Source organism: Lissotriton helveticus, chromosome 2_1 (genome assembly GCF_964261635.1).
Source record: "Lissotriton helveticus chromosome 2_1, aLisHel1.1, whole genome shotgun sequence".
Lineage (NCBI taxonomy): Eukaryota > Metazoa > Chordata > Amphibia > Caudata > Salamandridae > Lissotriton > Lissotriton helveticus.
In genome coordinates this window covers 1,473,959,116-1,473,982,472 of record NC_136059.1, presented here as the reverse complement: position 1 = coordinate 1,473,982,472, position 23,357 = coordinate 1,473,959,116, and positions in this window count along the sequence as shown.

Sequence of the window (23,357 nt, the reverse complement as noted above, 5' to 3'; positions counted from 1 at the left end):
CCACACCCACCATTTGACCAATAAAAGGGCCCACACATACAACCCATCATCCTTTGCAACATACCCATTCTTGCGAGGAAACTGAGAGCACACAAACAATTGCAGACACATACCTACACACATATACCCTATCTCATCTACACCCACACCACCCCCTTCACATTCTGACCCAAACACCCTCATTCATACACACCATCAACCCCTCAATCACATACACTACACACCATGACCACACAGAAGAATCCAAATTTCACTAACCCGGAGATGGAGATACTTACAGATGAAGTCATCAGAGTCGAGCCGCAGCTGTTTGGCGCATTGGTCAGACAGACCAGCCTGGCAGAAAAAACACGCCTGTGGGAGAGGATCGTAGACCGGGTCAATGCTGTTGCACCCATCAGGCGCACCAGGGGGGAATGCCAGAACCGGTGGTACGATCTGCAGAGGATGGTCAAGAAGAAGATGGACCAGGATTACGCCAATGCACACCACACTGGAGGCGGTGGTCCCCGCAGACCTCCTGTATACCATCCCTGGGAGGAGAAGGTCATGGTCCTACTGCCAGCGGTGGGAGCACATGGAAAAGAAGGAGCCGTTGAGTCTGGTGAGTGTACAAAAAACACAAGTTACATGGGTAGACTAACAACAGTGCCCAGCAGCATGGGGTGGGTGGCCATGAGTCCAAGCAGTACACTACCAAATGGGGGTAGTTGCAAGGGGGAGGCACATAGGGTGGAATGTGTAGGGTAAGAGGCTGCTCTCATGCCATAGGTCCCTGGGACACACACAAGCATAATGCCCAATGCACAGGGATAGGTAAATATCAAACAAGATACTAGACCACAGCTTCTACAGATTTACATTTTGCTGACACACCATTCAGAGATGCATCATTTTGTGACAAAGTAAGGCAGTGTAGCAAGAGAGCAAGCACAAACTACCTGTCGCCCTCTCCCTCTGTCGCCCTCTCCCTCTGTCGCCCTCTCCCTCTGTCGCCCTATCCCTCTGTCGCCCTCTCCCTCTGTCGCCATCTCCCTCTGTCGCCCTCTCCCTCTGACGCTCTCTCCCTCTGACGCCCTCTCCCTCTGTCGCCCACTCCCTCTGTCGCCCTCTCCCTCTGTCACCCTCTCCCTCTCTCACCCTCTCCCTCTGTCGCCCTCTCCCTCTGTCGCCCTCTCCCTCTGTCGCCATCTCCCTCTGTCGCCCTTTCCCTCTGTCTCCATCAGTCAGTGTTCCTCCCTCTGTCACCTCAACGCACCTCCCTGGGGCACACACACAGTTGCACACAAGCACTGCACAGGCCTCACAAACTCCATAGAGCAGAATGTTAAGGGATGTCTTACAAGTACCAGCAAACATCTGCTATGTGCCTGCAAGACACCCACCATTTGCTGTCAACACTGTACTGTGTCAGGACACACATCTCTGAAAGCTCTGTAGTACACAATGGGCACAGGTATAGGCAGCACAAGTCCCTCCTGTGATCATTGCAAACACAAACACCAGGGCACGGTCACACATCCTGTGCACCAACACAAATCCACGAATATGGCAGCATGCCACATGAGGGGACAGCCAAATCATGAACAATGGACGCTTGCAATTCACAAGCAAAGTAATAGCATGGCCTGTTGTACACCCCCCTTACTGAAACTCATCCCCTGGGGACAGGCGTTGGATTGAAACACTGTCCCAATTGCCATGTACCACAACAAAACACGCACTTATATGAATATGCACACAACTCATATATGCACATAACAGAAGCTCCAGTCCATTGTGCCTCTCTAAAAAAAGCACGTGCCCCATCTCATTACCTTTGTGGATGCACATAAGTACCAACATGGACATGGGTATTGACAAGGTGATGCGTCTTAGAGAAGTCCCAAGTTCTAAAGCCATGATCTAGAAGTGGGTGTACAGGTCCAGGGGTGTTGGCATTGTTTGGCCAGCATGGAACAGCAAAAGACATCCAAAGTAGTAGCTGACATGCTAAATAATGATGCTCTGTCTCTTACATCAACATGCTGCATCTAAACTCTGTGCATGCTTGACGCACACATAAGGATTTACACCGTATCCTGGATGTAGCGTGAAACTGAGCAATGCTTTACACGTGTGGTGCCGGCAACACAAGACACAGCAATGGCTGTGTCAGTCATTGTCAAGAGATTGGAAGAATGTAAATACCCCATCGTACATTTCATTTTTCTACCACTACATACACAACTGTACAATGTCAACAATGTATAGCTTGTGGAACAGTGATGCTGATAATGGATAACCAAACCACATGTCACTTGATATTGCCTTAACAGTGTCTGTCTCTCCCACACACAGGGCAACGTGCGGATCTCCCCCCCAGCCAGGGGGGCCAAGGATCCCAGTCCCAGGCTCAGCAGGACCCAGACCCCACCGGCAGCGCCGTCCCTTAACGCACTGTGGATGACCCCAACCAACCTGGCTCCTCTGGATCCCAAACCCCTGCAGCAACTGTACCAGCTACATCTCAGCCAACCACCGGACCCATTCCCACCACATCCCAGCAGACAGGTCAGAGCCCTGCCCATGATTCACAAGAGAGCCAGTCTGAAAATGAGGGACACCCTTTGTCGGGCGCCCCTGAGGTTGGTGACAACCTCCACCCTCCCAGCACTCGGGGGGCCCGTCGATCGGATGTGCCCACAAGCGCAGGCCATGCTCGTGTGGGTCAGGGTGGTGGGAGTGGCGCAAGGCAGAGGCGAGAATCTGGCCAGCCAGCTGCAGGGCCCTGTATGCCTGAACTCACTAACATCCTTGAGGCATACCAGCGGGACACCAGGGAGGTAAGCCAGCTTGCAGAGGCCCTCAACCAGGTCAGACAACAGCAGGCAGAGCAAATAGTCAGGCAAGACCTGCATTATGGACGGGTGGAGGCACACCAGGCTCAGCTCTTGATGGTGCATAGGGACATTTTCCATGTGCTACGTCAGATGGCTGCCAACATGCAACCCCCTCCCTGTGCCACAAGGCCAGCAACATCACGGCAAAGTGCAACACCAGCCACAGGGAGGGAGGAGGAGGAGGAGGAGGAGGAACCCTCTGATGTAGCATCCCATGCACCGTCCATGCCTGCACATGAGGGTCCCCCAAGGAAGGTGGGTCGTCCACGGCGAAGACGTTGAGGGCCTGTGGGCCATGGACATCTCCCAGGACACTGGACCTGGCATATTGCCCCTGGGTGCAACAGCATCCCCTATGAGACTCTCCCACATGGACTTGCTGGTCACAGTCTGCCCAATGATGTCAGGCACTGTGGCCTGGACTCTGTTGACTGAAACTGTAAGGCATCTCATCTCCAGCTGTGAATTTTGAATTCCACCCCTTTCTGTACAGCACCTATTCACGTTTCCTGCACAAGATCACCCAATAAATAATCTAAACATCATACGCATTTGGTGAGTAATCTTTGAAACAGCATAAATGTATATGTGTCTGCAAATGTCAAAAATGCTAGGGTATACAACAAACAGCAGTCATCCACACACTTGGATCAGAATCTGAGTGAGGACACACATTGGTCAAAAATTCCCATGAACTACATACATGGATGGTAAGACACACCTGTGTGGGACAGTCAATGCTGGAGGGGGGATTGAATCCCAATACTGCTATCACAGGCAGGCCCAGGAGAGTCACTTTGAGGAGTACATGTCAGTGACACAAAAGTAGTAGTCCATGTAGGGAGTACCTACAACTGTGTCCTCAGGTATGTGAGCTACCATCAGCATGATGCATTACTGTGTATGTGATGAATGCCGCACAGGATAACGGTGGCAGGACAGACTGTGGGCAACGGGCTGGAGCACTCTACACAAGCACACCTGATTAGGTGACCTACCCCTATGGAGCTACAAGTACTATACTACTGTAATGGGAGCAACGCATACAGAACAACGACACACGTCTGACAAATACCTACCCCAGAACAGCCAAATAACACCACACCCAAGAGACAGGGTCATGGTGTGTGTCCCATGTGGCAACTTGACTGACTGTGACAGCAATGTTGAAGTGGTGTGAGCAGGTTGTGTACTGGCACGTGACTGTAAGCTAACAGTTTTCTGATCTAGTGGTGTTGACAAGCTAACACTGTACAATATTGTGCCTATGTAAGGTGTGTGTGTGTGTTGGACACGGCACATAACCTGGTGGTACGTAGACCCAATGTCATGTGAATCTGCATAGTCGTGCCAGTATGTGTTGCACACACAGGCATAGCAGCAGCAATGGCTGAGTACAAAGCATTTTGATAGCAGGAGGGTGAATGTCTGGTGTTGCCTGTGTGTAGGGTGGCAGGAGCATGCTCTATTAATGGATGGAAGGAGGGTCATCCTGTAGGTGTCTGTGTTCCTGGATAGTGTGCGCTGCATGGTGGCTGTGTATGCAGCTGCAGCAATGAGTGAAGACTTGACGGCAGGAGGGGTGTGACAAATTGCTAAACAAACACATAACACAAGGGCATCCGCAATGCACAAAGTGACATGTGGATGTGAAGGCAGGAGTGTCTGCCTCACTCAGGGTCACTGACAACAAAATGGCACAGTAATCACCACAGATCACAGTCACTGGATCAGGGCCCTTACGGTCAAGTGGGGCACAAGACACACAGCGTCAGCAGGTGTATACAAGAGCTAGTGTGTTCAAATCCAAACTGCACCAACAAAGACATCTACCTCACACACAACATAGTATTCTAGCCTTCCCCCACCCCATGCGTGTGGTCAATATACAGTTACACACATAACAAGCATGAGCTAACTACATGCCAAATAGTATAGATGCACATTAGAAGGACATGTGTGTTGAGCCCCAAGCAGGCACAATATTCTGTAGGAGTCAGACGTCATGCACAACATGATAATTTACATTGTGACCGCCTCGACTTCGTTGAGAACTGTCGCTCCCTTCTGCCCTCACTGACTCCTGCCTAAAGCTGCCTGGTATCGTGTGCATTGCGCTGCTGAGCTATCCTAACGCCTGAAGTTGCTTGTTGCACTGTATTTTCACTTTAGCCTGCATAGCGCTGCTGTCCTCATTAAGCGCTTGAACGTGCCTGCCTGTTTATGCGCTCGACTGTGCCTGCATTTGTTCACTGTTTTGAAATAATTCTGGCAATAACCTCAGCATTTTCCCCCAACCCGGTCTGCACTCGCGTTGTAACCGCCATTTGCTGTGTTGTTGTTGTTTTGCCCTGAATCCGCCCCCTCCACCATGCACCCGCCTCCCATCTGATGTGTCTAAGGTCACTTTAATGTAATTTTTTCAATTGTGATCTATAATAAGACTTCCCAGACACAAATCATTTGTTTGTCATGGGTTTCTGATCTCCTTTTTTCCAATAATTGTAATAGTTTATGATTTGTAAAGGGTATAGAATAGACAACCTTTTCGCTCTTGTCTTTTTGCATTTTTTCTCCCATGTGAAAAGTACTGTTGTAACCAAAGCAGGTTTTTGATAAAGGTTTTTCTTAAAGTCTGGTGTTCAAATGAATTGACTAATTGAATGTAAATATTGTGCAGATAAATTATGAATAGATCTATCTCATTCATATGTAAATATGTTGTTTTTATGTGTTTTTAAATGTAGCCCTGAAGAAGTCCGGTCACGGACGAAACGCGTTGGCTATTGCTCTTAAAAGTGTTTGTGAAAATAAAGAATTTTTCTACTGAAGATTACCTGACTTTGGAATTCTTGGGAGAATGACTGAAGAGATACTGGACCGTTGCAGATAATGTTAATGATTTTGTGATATCTATTACTTAAGTGTGCGGAGTCAATTTGTGTTAACCTCAGCATTTTCCCCCAACCCGGTCTGCACTCGCGTTGTAACCGCCATTTGCTGTGTTGTTGTTGTTTTGCCCTGAATCCGCCCCCTCCACCACGCACCCGCCTCCCATCTGATCCTCCCTCCCACTAAGAGTGTAGGCTCACCCCTGTCCACCATAGCGCTGTGACCGCCTCGACTTCGTTGAGAACGGTCGCTCCCTTCTGCCCTCACTGACTCCTGCCTAAAGCTGCCTGGTATCGTGTGCATTGCGCTGCTGAGCTATCCTAACGCCTGAAGTTGCTTGTTGCACTGTATTTTCACTTTAGCCGGCATAGCGCTGCTGTCCTCATTAAGCGCTTGAACGTGCCTGCCTGTTTATGCGCTCGACTGTGCCTGCATTTGTTCACAGTTTTGAAATAATTCTGGCAATAACCTCAGCATTTTCCCCCAACCCGGTCTGCACTCGCGTTGTAACCGCCATTTGCTGTGTTGTTGTTGTTTTGCCCTGAATCCGCCCCCTCCACCACACACCCGCCTCCCATCTGATCCTCCCTCCCACTAAGAGTGTAGGCTCACCCCTGTCCACCATAGCGCTGTGACCGCCTCGACTTCGTTGAGAACGGTCGCTCCCTTCTGCCCTCACTGACTCCTGCCTAAAGCTGCCTGGTATCGTGTGCATTGCGCTGCTGAGCTATCCTAATGCCTGAAGTTGCTTGTTGCACTGTATTTTCACTTTAGCCTGCATAGCGCTGCTGTCCTCATTAAGCGCTTGAACGTGCCTGCCTGTTTATGTGCTCGACTGTGACTGCATTTTTTCACTGTTTTGAAATAATTCTGGCAATAACCTCAGCATTTTCCCCCAACCCGGTCTGCACTCGCGTTGTAACCGCCATTTGCTGTGTTGTTGTTGTTTTGCCCTGAATCCGCCCCCTCCACCACGCACCCGCCTCCCATCTGATCCTCCCTCCCACTAAGAGTGTAGGCTCACCCCTGTCCACCATAGCGCTGTGACCGCCTCGACTTCGTTGAGAACGGTCGCTCCCTTCTGCCCTCACTGACTCCTGCCTAAAGCTGCCTGGTATTGTGTGCATTGCGCTGCTGAGCTATCCTAACGCCTGAAGTTGCTTGTTGCACTGTATTTTCACTTTAGCCGGCATAGCGCTGCTGTCCTCATTAAGCGCTTGAACGTGCCTGCCTGTTTATGCGCTCGACTGTGCCTGCATTTCTTCACTGTTTTGAAATAATTCTGGCAATAACCTCAGCATTTTCCCCCAACCCGGTCTGCACTCGCGTTGTAACCGCCATTTGCTGTGTTGTTGTTGTTTTGCCCTGAATCCACCCCCTCCACCACGCACCCGCCTCCCATCTGATCCTCCCTCCCACTAAGAGTGTAGGCTCACCCCTGTCCACCATAGCGCTGTGACCTCCTCGACTTCGTTGAGAACGGTCGCTCCCTTCTGCCCTCACTGACTTCTGCCTAAAGCTGCCTGGTATCGTGTGCATTGCGCTGCTGAGCTATCCTAACGCCTGAAGTTGCTTGTTGCACTGTATTTTCACTTTAGCCTGCATAGCGCTGCTGTCCTCATTAAGCGCTTGAACGTGCCTGCCTGTTTATGCGCTCGACTGTGCCTGCATTTGTTCACTGTTTTGAAATAATTCTGGCAATAACCTCAGCATTTTCCCCCAACCCGGTCTGCACTCGCGTTGTAACCACCATTTGCTGTGTTGTTGTTGTTTTGCCCTGAATCCGCCCCCTCCACCACGTACCCGCCTCCCATCTGATCCTCCCTCCCACTAAGAGTGTAGGCTCACCCCTGTCCACCATAGCGCTGTGACCGCCTCGACTTCGTTGAGAACGGTCGCTCCCTTCTGCCCTCACTGACTCCTGCCTAAAGCTGCCTGGTATCGTGTGCATTGCGCTGCTGAGCTATCCTAACGCCTGAAGTTGCTTGTTGCACTGTATTTTCACTTTAGCCTGCATAGCGCTGCTGTCCTCATTAAGCGCTTGAACGTGCCTGCATGTTTATGCGCTCGACTGTGCCTGCATTTGTTCACTGTTTTGAAATAATCCTGGCAATAACCTCAGCATTTTCCCCCAACCCGGTCTGCAGTCGCGTTGTAACTGCCATTTGCTGTGTTGTTGTTGTTTTGCCCTGAATCCGCCCCCTCCACCACGCACCCGCCTCCCATCTGATCCTCCCTCCCACTAAGAGTGTAGGCTCACCCCTGTCCACCATAGCGCTGTGACCGCCTCGACTTCGTTGAGAACGGTCGCTCCCTTCTGCCCTCACTGACTCCTGCCTAAAGCTGCCTGGTATCGTGTGCATTGCGCTGCTGAGCTATCCTAACGCCTGAAGTTGCTTGTTGCACTGTATTTTCACTTTAGCCTGCATAGCGCTGCTGTCCTCATTAAGCGCTTGAACGTGCCTGCCTGTTTATGCGCTCGACTGGGCCTGCATTTGTTCACTGTTTTGAAATAATTCTGGCAATAACCTCAGCATTTTCCCCCAACCCGGTCTGCACTCGCGTTGTAACCGCCATTTGCTGTGTTGTTGTTGTTTTGCCCTGAATCCGCCCCCTCCACCACGCACCCGCCTCCCATCTGATCCTCCCTCCCACTAAGAGTGTAGGCTCACCCCTGTCCACCATAGCGCTGTGACCGCCTCGACTTCGTTGAGAACGGTCGCTCCCTTCTGCCCTCACTGACTCCTGCCTAAAGCTGCCTGGTATCGTGTGCATTGCGCTGCTGAGCTATCCTAACGCCTGAAGTTGCTTGTTGCACTGTATTTTCACTTTAGCCTGCATAGCGCTGCTGTCCTCATTAAGCGCTTGAACGTGCCTGCCTGTTTATGCGCTCGACTGTGCCTGCATTTGTTCACTGTTTTGAAATAATTCTGGCAATAACCTCAGCATTTTCCCCCAACCCGGTCTGCACTCACGTTGTAACCGCCATTTGCTGTGTTGTTGTTGTTTTGCCCTGAATCCGCCCCCTCCACCACGCACCCGCCTCCCATCTGATCCTCCCTCCCACTAAGAGTGTAGGCTCACCCCTGTCCACCATAGCGCTGTGACCTCCTCGACTTCGTTGAGAACGGTCGCTCCCTTCTGCCCTCACTGACTCCTGCCTAAAGCTGCCTGGTATCGTGTGCATTGCGCTGCTGAGCTATCCTAACACCTGAAGTTGCTTGTTGCACTGTATTTTCACTTTAGCCTGCTTAGCGCTGCTGTCCTCATTAAGCGCTTGAACGTTCCTGCCTGTTTATGCGCTCGACTGTGCCTGCATTTGTTCACTGTTTTGAAATAATTCTGGCAATAACCTCAGCATTTTCCCCCAACCCGGTCTGCACTCGCGTTGTAACCGCCATTTGCTGTGTTGTTGTTGTTTTGCCCTGAATCCGCCCCCTCCACCACGCACCCGCCTCCCATCTGATCCTCCCTCCCACTAAGAGTGTAGGCTCACCCCTGTCCACCATAGCGCTGTGACCGCTTCGACTTCGTTGAGAACGGTCGCTCCCTTCTGCCCTCACTGACTCCTGCCTAAAGCTGCCTGGTATCGTGTGCATTGCGCTGCTGAGCTATCCTAACACCTGAAGTTGCTTGTTGCACTGTATTTTCACTTTAGCCTGCATAGCGCTGCTGTCCTCATTAAGCGCTTGAACGTGCCTGCCTGTTTATGCGCTCGACTGTGCCTGCATTTGTTCACTGTTTTGAAATAATCCTGGCAATAACCTCAGCATTTTCCCCCAACCCGGTCTGCAGTCGCGTTGTAACTGCCATTTGCTGTGTTGTTGTTGTTTTGCCCTGAATCCGCCGCCTCCACCACGCACCCGCCTCCCATCTGATCCTCCCTCCCACTAAGAGTGTAGGCTCACCCCTGTCCACCATAGCGCTGTGTCCGCCTCGACTTCGTTGAGAACGGTCGCTCCCTTCTGCCCTCACTGACTTCTGCCTAAAGCTGCCTGGTATCGTGTGCATTGCGCTGCTGAGCTATCCTAACGCCTGAAGTTGCTTGTTGCACTGTATTTTCACTTTAGCCTGCATAGCGCTGCTGTCCTCATTAAGCGCTTGAACGTGCCTGCCTGTTTATGCGCTCGACTGTGCCTGCATTTGTTCACTGTTTTGAAATAATTCTGGCAATAACCTCAGCATTTTCCCCCAACCCGGTCTGCACTCGCGTTGTAACCACCATTTGCTGTGTTGTTGTTGTTTTGCCCTGAATCCGCCCCCTCCACCACGTACCCGCCTCCCATCTGATCCTCCCTCCCACTAAGAGTGTAGGCTCACCCCTGTCCACCATAGCGCTGTGACCGCCTCGACTTCGTTGAGAACGGTCGCTCCCTTCTGCCCTCACTGACTCCTGCCTAAAGCTGCCTGGTATCGTGTGCATTGCGCTGCTGAGCTATCCTAACGCCTGAAGTTGCTTGTTGCACTGTATTTTCACTTTAGCCTGCATAGCGCTGCTGTCCTCATTAAGCGCTTGAACGTGCCTGCATGTTTATGCGCTCGACTGTGCCTGCATTTGTTCACTGTTTTGAAATAATCCTGGCAATAACCTCAGCATTTTCCCCCAACCCGGTCTGCAGTCGCGTTGTAACTGCCATTTGCTGTGTTGTTGTTGTTTTGCCCTGAATCCGCCCCCTCCACCACGCACCCGCCTCCCATCTGATCCTCCCTCCCACTAAGAGTGTAGGCTCACCCCTGTCCACCATAGCGCTGTGACCGCCTCGACTTCGTTGAGAACGGTCGCTCCCTTCTGCCCTCACTGACTCCTGCCTAAAGCTGCCTGGTATCGTGTGCATTGCGCTGCTGAGCTATCCTAACGCCTGAAGTTGCTTGTTGCACTGTATTTTCACTTTAGCCTGCATAGCGATGCTGTCCTCATTAAGCGCTTGAACGTGCCTGCCTGTTTATGCGCTCGACTGGGCCTGCATTTGTTCACTGTTTTGAAATAATTCTGGCAATAACCTCAGCATTTTCCCCCAACCCGGTCTGCACTCGCGTTGTAACCGCCATTTGCTGTGTTGTTGTTGTTTTGCCCTGAATCCGCCCCCTCCACCACGCACCCGCCTCCCATCTGATCCTCCCTCCCACTAAGAGTGTAGGCTCACCCCTGTCCACCATAGCGCTGTGACCGCCTCGACTTCGTTGAGAACGGTCGCTCCCTTCTGCCCTCACTGACTCCTGCCTAAAGCTGCCTGGTATCGTGTGCATTGCGCTGCTGAGCTATCCTAACGCCTGAAGTTGCTTGTTGCACTGTATTTTCACTTTAGCCTGCATAGCGCTGCTGTCCTCATTAAGCGCTTGAACGTGCCTGCCTGTTTATGCGCTCGACTGGGCCTGCATTTGTTCACTGTTTTGAAATAATTCTGGCAATAACCTCAGCATTTTCCCCCAACCCGGTCTGCACTCGCGTTGTAACCGCCATTTGCTGTGTTGTTGTTGTTTTGCCCTGAATCCGCCCCTTCCACCACGCACCCGCCTCCCATCTGATCCTCCCTCCCACTAAGAGTGTAGGCTCACCCCTGTCCACCATAGCGCTGTGACCGCCTCGACTTCGTTGAGAACGGTCGCTCCCTTCTGCCCTCACTGACTCCTGCCTAAAGCTGCCTGGTATCGTGTGCATTGCGCTGCTGAGCTATCCTAACGCCTGAAGTTGCTTGTTGCACTGTATTTTCACTTTAGCCTGCATAGCGCTGCTGTCCTCATTAAGCGCTTGAACGTGCCTGCATGTTTATGCGCTCGACTGTGCCTGCATTTGTTCACTGTTTTGAAATAATCCTGGCAATAACCTCAGCATTTTCCCCCAACCCGGTCTGCAGTCGCGTTGTAACTGCCATTTGCTGTGTTGTTGTTGTTTTGCCCTGAATCCGCCCCCTCCACCACGCACCCGCCTCCCATCTGATCCTCCCTCCCACTAAGAGTGTAGGCTCACCCCTGTCCACCATAGCGCTGTGACCGCCTCGACTTCGTTGAGAACGGTCGCTCCCTTCTGCCCTCACTGACTCCTGCCTAAAGCTGCCTGGTATCGTGTGCATTGCGCTGCTGAGCTATCCTAACGCCTGAAGTTGCTTGTTGCACTGTATTTTCACTTTAGCCTGCATAGCGCTGCTGTCCTCATTAAGCGCTTGAACGTGCCTGCCTGTTTATGCGCTCGACTGTGCCTGCATTTGTTCACTGTTTTGAAATAATTCTGGCAATAACCTCAGCATTTTCCCCCAACCCGGTCTGCACTCGCGTTGTAACCGCCATTTGCTGTGTTGTTGTTGTTTTGCCCTGAATCCGCCCCCTCCACCACGCACCCACCTCCCATCTGATCCTCCCTCCCACTAAGAGTGTAGGCTCACCCCTGTCCACCATAGCGCTGTGACCGCCTCGACTTCGTTGAGAACGGTCGCTCCCTTCTGCCCTCACTGACTCCTGCCTAAAGCTGCCTGGTATTGTGTGCATTGCGCTGCTGAGCTATCCTAACGCCTGAAGTTGCTTGTTGCTAAGCATGGGCGTAAAATCCGCTCCGATCGCGGATTTTTCGGATTTTCGGCAAATTCGCAATCCGCGAACTCTCGCGAATTTGTCGAAAATCCGTGAATCCGCTCGCGGCGGATTTTTTGCTTGGTTGCGGCGCGCGGCGTGGTGCACGGCGTTCACTTTCCGTCATTTAGCGTTTGCCGAGTTGTTTTTCTTTGCGAGTGACGCGCCATTTTGGATCTTGCTGCGTGATCCCGCGGGAGTTTGGCGCCCGCGAATAAGTAATCGCGGCTTGCCACCTTGCACAGCACACCTCGCGAGAGTTCGCAATTGCGAACACGTAGTTGCGGCGGAAAGGAACAATCTCGCACTCGCGAAATAGAGCTTTTGCAATTCTGCACGAGAAAATCACCAGCAAACAGGATAAACCTTCAGAAAATTATGATTTTTATCAGAATCACTCCTCAGATTGACATTTACATGGCCTTTTTTTTTGCAAGGAGTCCATTTTTTGGGGGGGGGGGAGGAAGGAAGTGCCCCACAGTCTCCAACTTCCTGTTCCTGTCCAGCAGGCTCCTCCCAGTGCTTTGTCCATCTCCTGGTCACTTTCATTTGGATCTGGAGCTGGAAGGATTACTTTTTGTGGGTGCTGCTGGATATTTGGATTTGAGGCCTTTTTGACTGTCTTTGGATCACTTTTGGATTAGAAATCAACTTTCACAAGTAAGTTTGTTTGGGGCATTACAGTTGCTGCAAGTAAAATTTTGGAACTTTTTCAGAACATTAAATAAATTATATTGTGGGTAGCCACAGTATCCATTAGGACCAGGGTTGGTTAGGGGTGCATGATACAACTGTTTTGTTGAATTTAAACACCATTGAGGCCATGGATGGGCTGGGATTGTGCTGATTTTTGTCGTTTTTTTGGGCCTGCTGGTGGGGCCCTTTGCCCAGGGGTGGTGAGTGTTGCATGGGCCTAGTCTTTCTGTGGGGTGTCTTCTTGAATTTAAACATAATTGAGGCCATGGATGGGCTGGGATTGTGCTTATTTTATTGTTTTTTGTCGTTTTTTGGGGGCTGCTGGTGTGGCCTTTTGCCCAGGGGTGGTGGTGCATGGACTGAGTGTGCCTGTGGTGTGGTCTCACTCTCTTTAATGTAAACATCATGGATGGCATTGGATTGTGGTGATTTCTGGCTGTTTTTCTGTTTTTTGGGGGTGTACTGTTGATGTGGACTGGCCATGTGGGTGGTGGTGGTGGCCATCTTGAGTGCTGGCTGGTCCAGGCAACATGTGCTTGGGGTGTAAGGGGCCATTTTGAGGAGAGGCAGTGTCTGAGGCCTGCACTTATTTTGCCTACTTTTCATCCTTTATGCCCAGGGGTAGTGAGTGTTGCATGGGCCTAGTGTTTCTGAGGGGTGTCTTCTTGAATTTAAACACCATTGAGGCCATGGATGGGCTGGGATTGTGCTGATTTGATTGTTTTTTGTCGTTTTGTGGGCCTGCTGGTGGGGCCCTTTGCCCAGGGGTGGTGAGTGTTGCATGGGCCTAGTCTTTCTGTGGGGTGTCTTCTTGAATTTAAACATAATTGAGGCCATGGATGGGCTGGGATTGTGCTTATTTTATTGTTTTTTGTCGTTTTTTGGGGGCTGCTGGTGTGGCCTTTTGCCCAGGGGTGGTGGTGCATGGACTGAGTGTGCCTGTGGTGTGGTCTCACTCTCTTTAATGTAAACATCATGGATGGCATTGGATTGTGGTGATTTCTGGCTGTTTTTCTGTTTTTTGGGGGTGTACTGTTGATGTGGACTGGCCATGTGGGTGGTGGTGGTGGCCATCTTGAGTGCTGGCTGGTACAGGCAACATGTGCTTGGGGTGTAAGGGGCCATTTTGAGGAGAGGCAGTGTCTGAGGCCTGCACTTATTTTGCCTACTTTTCATCCATTATGCCCAGGGGTAGTGAGTGTTGCATGGGCCTAGTGTTTCTGAGGGGTGTCTTCTTGAATGTAAACATAATTGAGGCCATGGATGGGCTGGGATTGTGCTTATTTTATAGTTTTTTGTCGTTTTTTGGGGGCTGCTGGTGTGGCCTTTTGCCCAGGGGTGGTGGTGCATGGACTGAGTGTGCCTGTGGTGTGGTCTGGTCTCACTCTCTTTAATGTAAACATCATGGATGGCATTGGATTGTGGTGATTTCTGGCTGTTTTTCTGTTTTTTGGGGGTGTACTGTTGATGTGGACTGGCCATGTGGGTGGTGGTGGTGGCCATCTTGAGTGCTGGCTGGTACAGGCAACATGTGCTTGGGGTGTAAGGGGCCATTTTGAGGAGAGGCAGTGTCTGAGGCCTGCACTTATTTTGCCTACTTTTCATCCATTATGCCCAGGGGTAGTGAGTGTTGCATGGGCCTAGTGTTTCTGAGGGGTGTCTTCTTGAATGTAAACATAATTGAGGCCATGGATGGGCTGGGATTGTGCTTATTTTATTGTTTTTTGTCGTTTTTTGGGGGCTGCTGGTGTGGCCTTTTGCCCAGGGGTGGTGGTGCATGGACTGAGTGTGCCTGTGGTGTGGTCTGGTCTCACTCTCTTTAATGTAAACATCATGGATGGCACTGGATTGTGGTGATTTCTGGCTGTTTATCTGTTTTTTGGGGGTGTACTGTTGATGTGGACTGGCCATGTGGGTGGTGGTGGTGGCCATCTTGAGTGCTGGCTGGTACAGGCAACATGTGCTTGGGGTGTAAGGGGCCATTTTGAAGAGAGGCAGTGTCTGAGGCATGCACTTATTTTGCCTACTTTTCATCCATTATGCCCAGGGGTAGTGAGTGTTGCATACTTGCATGTCCCTAGTCTTTCTGTGGGGTGTCTTCAATGTAAACATCATGGATGGCATGGGATTGTGCCCATTTTTCTGTGTTTTGTCCATTTTTTGGGGTGTATAACTGAACTGATGTTCCTCTGTCTTCCATTGCTTTTAGGTGCACAAGAAGACTCAAGAGAACCACCAGTGCCAGGAAGAAGTCCTGCAGCGGTGTGTGTGTGCAGCATAACGTCACGCGACGTCACGTCTGGACACAGAACCCTCTGCAACTCGTGCAACTGCTGCCTGCTGACCTGCTCTGAAGAAGATGGCCCCAAAAAAAGTAACCCGTAGCTCCTCTAGCAAGAAAGGTGCCAGTAAGGAGCAGAAGAAGCAAGTTACCAAGGACACTGGTGTGCCGCCCGCCCCTTTTTTTGGGAGTAAAAAAAAAAGTATGCCTGCAGCGGGATCTGCTGGGGACCAAGCTGGCAGCAGCACCCCCGCTCCATTGGGCTCAGTGCCACCACCACCACCACTCCAACTTAAGTCCAAGCCCTTGAGTGCTGCAGAGGCAGCCAGTATAGTTCTTCAATCACCATCGACCAGTGATGTTGGCTCATCGCAAGAAAGCAGCAGCAATGTCCCTCAATCAACACAGGTTGTTGTAGCTCATCTGACGAGTGTTGAACAACCACAGCCGCAACAACAATCACATGTGCAAGTACAAGCCCAAGTACATGTGGAAGGAGAGGCAGCGCAAGGAGATGCGCAAGCAGAGGTGCATGGAGGGTCACAAGTGGCCACAATAGTTGTTCCTCCCGAAGTAGGGGCACATCAGGAAATCGACAATCAAGGCGAGGTATCATTTGAGGAAGCCACTCCTCCTGATGATCCTTCATTGTCTTCCACACCCCTAGCAAGGAAGAGATCAAGGGTGGTGTCTACATCTTCTTCAAGCACACCTCCTTCTGATGATACGGATCAAACTTGGGAACCAGCACCACAGCCGTCTGAGAGTGAGGCACACCATGATCCGACAAAGGTAGTTAAGCGTAAAAGGAAGCTCGTCCAAAGTCTCAGAGTTATGGAGTGTGATGAGGCTCAACAAGAAGTGGCAGATACTGCTGCTGATGAAGACTCTGCCAACGACGACCCAGTCATCATAAAGGTCACTGCAGCCCCAGCGGGCATGCAGCAAACAGACATTTTGACCCTAGCCCGAAGAGCTGCTGAGCGTGATGATGATGATGATGTTGTCGATGAGGAGGCAGTGGAAACACCACAATCATTGGAGTTAAGTAGTACACCAACTCGTCCCGCTTCCATATTTCTTTCTGGCAAGAAGAGACCTCCGTCAACCTCGACCTTAATTAGTGGCGGTGAAAGTGCAAAACGTACAAAAGTTGGGCAATCCAGATCCTCCACTTCATCTGGCATTAGCTTCATGACCACCACCACCAGTATCGCCGGCGCCGCCTCCTCCATGTCCCACAGACACTTCAAGTCCCCAGTTTGGGACTTCTTTACTGTTTGTCCAAAAAATCCAAAGTTTGCCATTTGTACCATTTGTAAGCAAGCAGTTAGTCGTGGTAAGCCAGGTACCAACTATGGTACCGGAGGCCAGAGAGGTCATCTTAGGAGACAGCACACTGTCAAATGGTTTGCGCACCTAGATGCGATCAAGAAAGGCCGAATTCAAGGAAACGTTGATGTTTCATCTGATGATGACGAGGAGGAAGAAGACGTGTCAAACACTTCCCTTACACCCAGTACCCCTGTCAGCAGCACACCCAATGTGAGGCACACTAAGAGTGTTGGAGCGACTGAGACACCAACGCACAAAAGTTCACCAGCGAGCAAAATTGGGTCAACGAAGTCATTATCAGCCCGTAAATGCTTGGTCCAGGGCAACATTAGAACAATGCTTACTTCAGACGTGCCATATGAACGCAACCACCCACTGACGCGTCTGTATAACACTAAGCTGGCTAAAATGCTAGCTGTGGACCTTCTCCCTTTTTCTTTTGTAGAAGCGGTAGGTTTTCTAGAATTAGTGGCAACGCTCTGCCCTAAATGGAAGGTTCCTAGCCGGTTCTATTTTGCCAGAGATGCGGTTCCAGCACTACATGAAGATGTGCTGGAGGCGATTGGGGCAGCTTTGCAGAAGAGTGCTGTTCACACAATACATCTGACAACAGACATGTGGACCAGTGGCGCAGGCGCTGATTACATGTGCATCACTGCACACTGGGTCTCTTTTTCAGGTGTTAAAGCAAAGCTAAACGCAGGTGTTGACCCGGACCAAGTTTTTAAAGCTGCTCGGAAACATGCAACACTAGCCATGTTTGGCTTGGAGAAAAGTCACACAGCAGAAAACCTTTTGGAAGAGTTTAACAAAAAGGTCTTGAAAATGCTATCCCCCCAAAAACGCATGATTGGTTATGTTTCCACGGATAATGGCGCCAATGTAGTTAAGGCCATGTTTCAGGGTGACTATTTTAGAGTGCCGTGTTTGGCGCACTGTATCAACCTGGTAGTTCAAAAATTCTTGAGTGATAAACACAGTCCAGCGTTCGAGGTAATGGCCACCTGCCGCAAAATGTGCAACCATTTCAGCCATTCTTTTAAGGCCCGGAAGCATCTGAGGAGACTGCTACTTGAACGTCAAATGCCAGTGAAAGCACTCATCCAGGAGGTGGCAACACGTTGGAACTCAACCTTCTACATGCTTGAGCGTCTGTATGAGCAGTATACGGTACTCGATCACTATTTCTTCACAGAGGGTACATCTCAGAAGGAGGACATGCGGTTGGGTGCGGCGCAATGGGACATAGTTAAAAGCCTGACAGACATGCTTCGTCCTTTTGAGTTCTTCACGCGTGCAGTCAGCCAGGAGGACTGTAATTTGGGAAAAGATATCCCATTGTTGTGCATGCTGGAGCACCAACTGATGGCGGTGTCTTCTGAGTTTGAAAAAGATGAAAAAAAAAAGACCATTTTATTTTGTCTGAGAAATTATTAGAGCGCCTACGTGGTGATGAACGTCTTAAAAACATCAAGTCAGAACAGCATTACATTTGTGCTACTGTTCTGGATCCACGCTACAAAAAGGCACTGGCAGGCGAAGCATTCTTTCCTTTTGCTGATGCAGATGTTCAAAAGTACAAAAATTGGTTAGCCTTGTCAGCCAAGAGGTTTGAAAAAGAACGGCAGGTTATTGAAGGAGAAGACAGTACATCAGCATCAGCATCAGCAGGCCATCCCCAGTCACAAGAATCCACTTCTGCACCTGTGGCTGGGGCACAAGTGACCTCTCAGCCGTTAAAGGCAACTGGATCATCTGCACCACACACAACAGTATCAGTGGCTGTTGTAGAGGATTGGCTAAGTTTGCTTGGGTATGGTTCTCGAAAAAATGTCAAAGGCACAGCAAAAAGTAAGCAAAGTGGAGGAACCGTTGATGACCTTGAGTCGATGGTGCAGGACTATATGAATGACTCAACAGAGGTCTTTCTTAATGATGAGCCATTGCAGTATTGGCATGGCAAAAAACAATTGTGGCCACAGCTCTCCAACCTGGCTATAAACTATTTGTCTTGCCCACTCGCAAGTGTGTCTTCTGAACGTGTTTTCAGTGCTGCTGGTGGCATTGTAACTCCCAAACGGAGCCGCCTCTCGCCCAAAAATGTGGAGCGGCTGACAATGATCAAGATGAATCAGCACCTCATACCACCAGATTACAAAGTACGAGAAAGCACGCCGCATGAAGACGAGGAGGACGGCAACGTAGATGAGGGTATTTGTTCTCTGTTCGGTGGCACTGACCTCATCCTGCCTGAATTCGCAGAGTATGATGACGAAATCTTCTTCTTATTCCCTGACACCGAGCCCTGAAAATGAGACAATGAATCAAGAACTTTCTTTTTCGTCCTTATTCACTTTTATTCCTGTTTGTCTCTCTTTCTTTGGTTTGCACAGTTAATTTAATTCAAACTTTAATCACCTAATCCCAAAAACAAGACCATCAGCAGAACTGTCTTCACTTGTTTGCTTATTGATTTGAAGGTGCCACAGTCTACATTCCTCAGGTTCACAAGTTCTGAAGAACATGCTCCTCTATCCTCCTCCTCCAGACTGCGATTTCCCTCAAAGCAGAGTGCTGGATTACGCCCAATGAAGAAAGACTCAGCACTTGTGGGGGTGTTGTACTTCTTTGCGGGTGAGTTGACGGATTTGGGCCCATTGCTGTGAAGCTCTAATAATGGACAAAAGTGTTTTGGACCAAATATGAGGTGGAAATTTCTTGCCGTTTTTGCTGACTTGCTTGCCTTTGGGGTGCTCTTTGGCGGGGTTCCGGGTGTTTGTGGGTGATTTTTGGTGTCTGGGAGCACTGCTGCAACAGTCTAATCTTGATTGCATTTGCTTTTCAGGAAATCCGTGGTGGAAAACAGGAGTTATGATGATTGATGATGATGACCTAGCTGCACAGCGCCGCGATTGGACCGAAGGCCGAGAGATATTGTAAGTATGAGATTTAGCTTTTTCGCTGTTTGGGGGTGTTGTCGGGTGTTTTTTTCCGGGTGGGTTGGCGGGTCTTGCCTGGGGCATTCCTGGGAAGGTCTAATACCGGATAGAAGTGTTTTGGACAAAATCCTTAAGGAACAGCCTTTTTTTTGCTATTTCTTCTGTCATCTTGCTCAATGTAGCGTTTTGGGGGGCTTCCTGCTGTTCGTGGGTGGGTTGCGGCCGGGGTCTCTGTTGAAGCACTGCTGCGACAATCTAATCTTGATTGCATTTGCTTTTCAGGAAATCCGTGGTGGAAAACAGGAGTTATGATGATTGATAATGATGACCTAGCTGCACAGCGCCGCGATTGGACCGAAGGCCGAGAGATATTGTAAGTATGAGATTTAGCTTTTTCGCTGTTTGGGGGTGTTGTCGGTTGGTTTTTTCCAGGTGGGTTGGCGGGTCTTGCCTGGGGCATTCCTGGGAAGGTCTAATACCGGATAGAAGTGTTTTGGACAAAATCCTTAAGGAACAGCCTTTTTTTTGCTATTTCTTCTGTCATCTTGCTCAATGTAGCGTTTTGGGGGGCTTCCTGCTGTTCGTGGGTGGGTTGCGGCCGGGGTCTCTGTCGAAGCACTGCTGCGACAATCTAATCTTGATTGCATTTGCTTTTCAGGAAATCCGTGGTGGAAAACAGGAGTTATGATGATTGATGATGATGATGACATAGCTGCACAGCGCCGCGTTTGGACCGAAGGCCGAGAGATATTGTAAGTATGAGATGTAGCTTTTTCGCTGTTTGGGGGTGTTGTCGGGTGGTTTTTTCCGGGTGGGTTGGCGGGTCTTGCCTGGGGCATTCCTGGGAAGGTCTAATACCGGATAGAAGTGTTTTGGACAAAATCCTTAAGGAACATCCTTTTTTTTGCTATTTCTTCTGTCATCTTGCTCAATGTAGCGTTTTGGGGGGCTTCCTGCTGTTCGTGGGTGGGTTGCGGCCGGGGTCTCTGTCGAAGCACTGCTGCGACAATCTAATCTTGATTGCATTTGCTTTTCAGGAAATCCGTGGTGGAAAACAGGAGTTATGATGATTGATGATGATGACCTAGCTGCACAGCGCCGGGATTGGACCGAAGGCCGAGAGATATTGTAAGTATGAGATTTAGCTTTTTCGCTGTTTGGGGGTGTTGTCGGGTGTTTTTTTCCGGGTGGGTTGGCGGGTCTTGCCTGGGGCATTCCTGGGAAGGTCTAATACCGGATAGAAGTGTTTTGGACAAAATCCTTAAGGAACAGCCTTTTTTTTGCTATTTCTTCTGTCATCTTGCTCAATGTAGCATTTTGGGGGGCTTCCTGCTGTTCGTGGGTGGGTTGCGGCCGGGGTCTCTGTCGAAGCACTGATGCGACAATCTAATCTTGATTGCATTTGCTTTTCAGGAAATCCGTGGTGGAAAACAGGAGTTATGATGATTGATGATGATGATGACCTAGCTGCACAGCGCCGCGATTGGACCGAAGGCCGAGAGATATTGTAAGTATGAGATTTAGCTTTTTCGCTGTTTGGGGGTGTTGTCGGGTGGTTTTTTCCGGGTGGGTTGGCGGGTCTTGCCTGGGGCATTCCTGGGAAGGTCTAATACCGGATAGAAGTGTTTTGGACAAAATCCATAAGGAAACACCAGTTTTGGCACTTTTTGTAAGTTAGGGTTCGTTAGGGTTAGCCCTAGCAGCAGGATTGCATGTGTTTCGGGGGGTTCTATTGCAACGCAGTTCTGGTGTTGTAGAGCACTGTTGGAGCGATGCTGGCTATGGATACTTTTGCTTGCTTGCAAGTGGTTTGAATACAATGCACGGTCTGTATTTGGGCCTACTGTTACTTTCAAAGTACGTTTTGTAACCATTTTTCTGCTAGGCATCGTTTTTGGAGATCTGATTGGGGTTCTTCTACATTTTTGCGACTGGCTTTAGTAAGGGTCTTGGTGGGAGCATTGCTGGGAAGGTCAAATTTTGTTCTAAAACACAGTTTACAGTACACCTACCTTGAGGGGAAAGATCCGCTATAATATTTTGGCCATACTTATTTATCCTTAAAAAGGTGACTCAGACAGAGCACGCAATTTCAAAAATATTGTACTGTGTATTAGGGAAATCAAAGTGTCACTTTTTGAACCACACAGCGTACATACCTTTTAGTTATTTATCAGTGGTATTGTAATAGCACTTCCTGTTTTCCGTTCAATAATTACAGGCCGGGTTTCAGTCAACATCCGCCAGGCAGGCAGTGGACAGGGTGTCTTCTGTCAGTGGTCACCAACATTGATGGACGAAGCGTCAGCTGGAATGGAGGAGTGCCGCCAATAAGAGGAATTGTTTGCTGCATGCAACTTACTTACCAAATTCAACAGGACAACTCCAACAACATACGCAATACAGATACAGTATCCATTGTTTTATTCTATGAGTGTGACTGCATGTGCTTAGCTTTAGTTTGTAACCAAAGATTGTCTTTATCTTCAATTATTGTTTGTCCATGCTCTGCTTTTTTTTTCTTCTCTCAACAAAACCTACCCAAAAAGAAACCCCCATTCCCATCCATTTTACAAACCCTAACCCTCTTCCCCCGGGCTGTGTTGTTTTGCTTGATGTCTGACTAAAATGACATCAATAATTCCACACACTTGCTGGGGAGGATAAGGTCATAGCAACAGGCTGGTGAAGGAATACGAGGATATCTTCTAGACTTACTCAGCTTCAGTACTATATCTTCTAGTAGTAGTAGCCAATGTCAAATAAATTCAACGCAAGTACTAGTTACTTATACTTGCAAGCAAATACTTTACCATTTGTTAGGCTACATTATGGCACTGTTCTAGTGTACTGTCACCTGCTATATTCTCGATCGTACCGTAACCGTTGTAATGCTACAGTAAGGACAAACAAGGTTTTGTTTTCTTTTTTTCCATAGGCATGCAACTGCCACTGTGTCACACCACTAGTATCACCGCAATGAGGAAATGTCACCCGCCCAGGATTGACAACGTTAATCCCAATTTCACGTGGAGCCAGCCCTGGGCCTAGCCCTAATTTCTAACACTAATTACAGGTAAGATAAGCGTTTGGTGGGAGGTAGTATAATGGAGTATTATTTCGGAGTAGACAAGAGATTGACGGTTGTACTACTAAAGTCCTACGACTGTTCAGGAAAACAAAGTTACTGTTACACCCCCGTCCCCCACCCACCAGACTGAAAAGCAGTAAAAAACAGGTATGGTCAGATAAAGTTTAAAAATGTATATTTATGTAGCCCTAACAAAATAATCTCCCTCAAGACCCACCCTAACCCCAACGATTGTCTTTGAAACGTCCCAAAACGATCCCAACTCCCAAATCCCACCCCCCAAAAGTCTATAAAAAAAGGGCAAGGGACACTCCACTACTGGAGGGTGCTGGTGCTGGTGCATTTTGCCGCATGGGCATCATACTCCTTGCGGAGGGTGGCAAGCTCGGAGCGGAGGCCCTTCACCAAGTTCTTATACTTCTGGACCTCCTGCTCCAGGTTGGACATTCGGACTCGTAGGTGGCGTTGGCGTTCCTTGCAGCTCCTGTGGGGGGCAGCTGGTTTTTCTGTTGCTTGGCGGTGGCGGTTGGCTTTGTTAGCCTGGCTCGGTCCCGCTGGAGCACTGCGGGACCTGGAGGAGGATGCAGCGGTCCCAGCCGAGGATGTTGTTGTTGCACCGCTCGACTGCGTGTCCTCCTCTTCCTCCAGGGCCACCAGCCGCCGATATTCGGCGACAG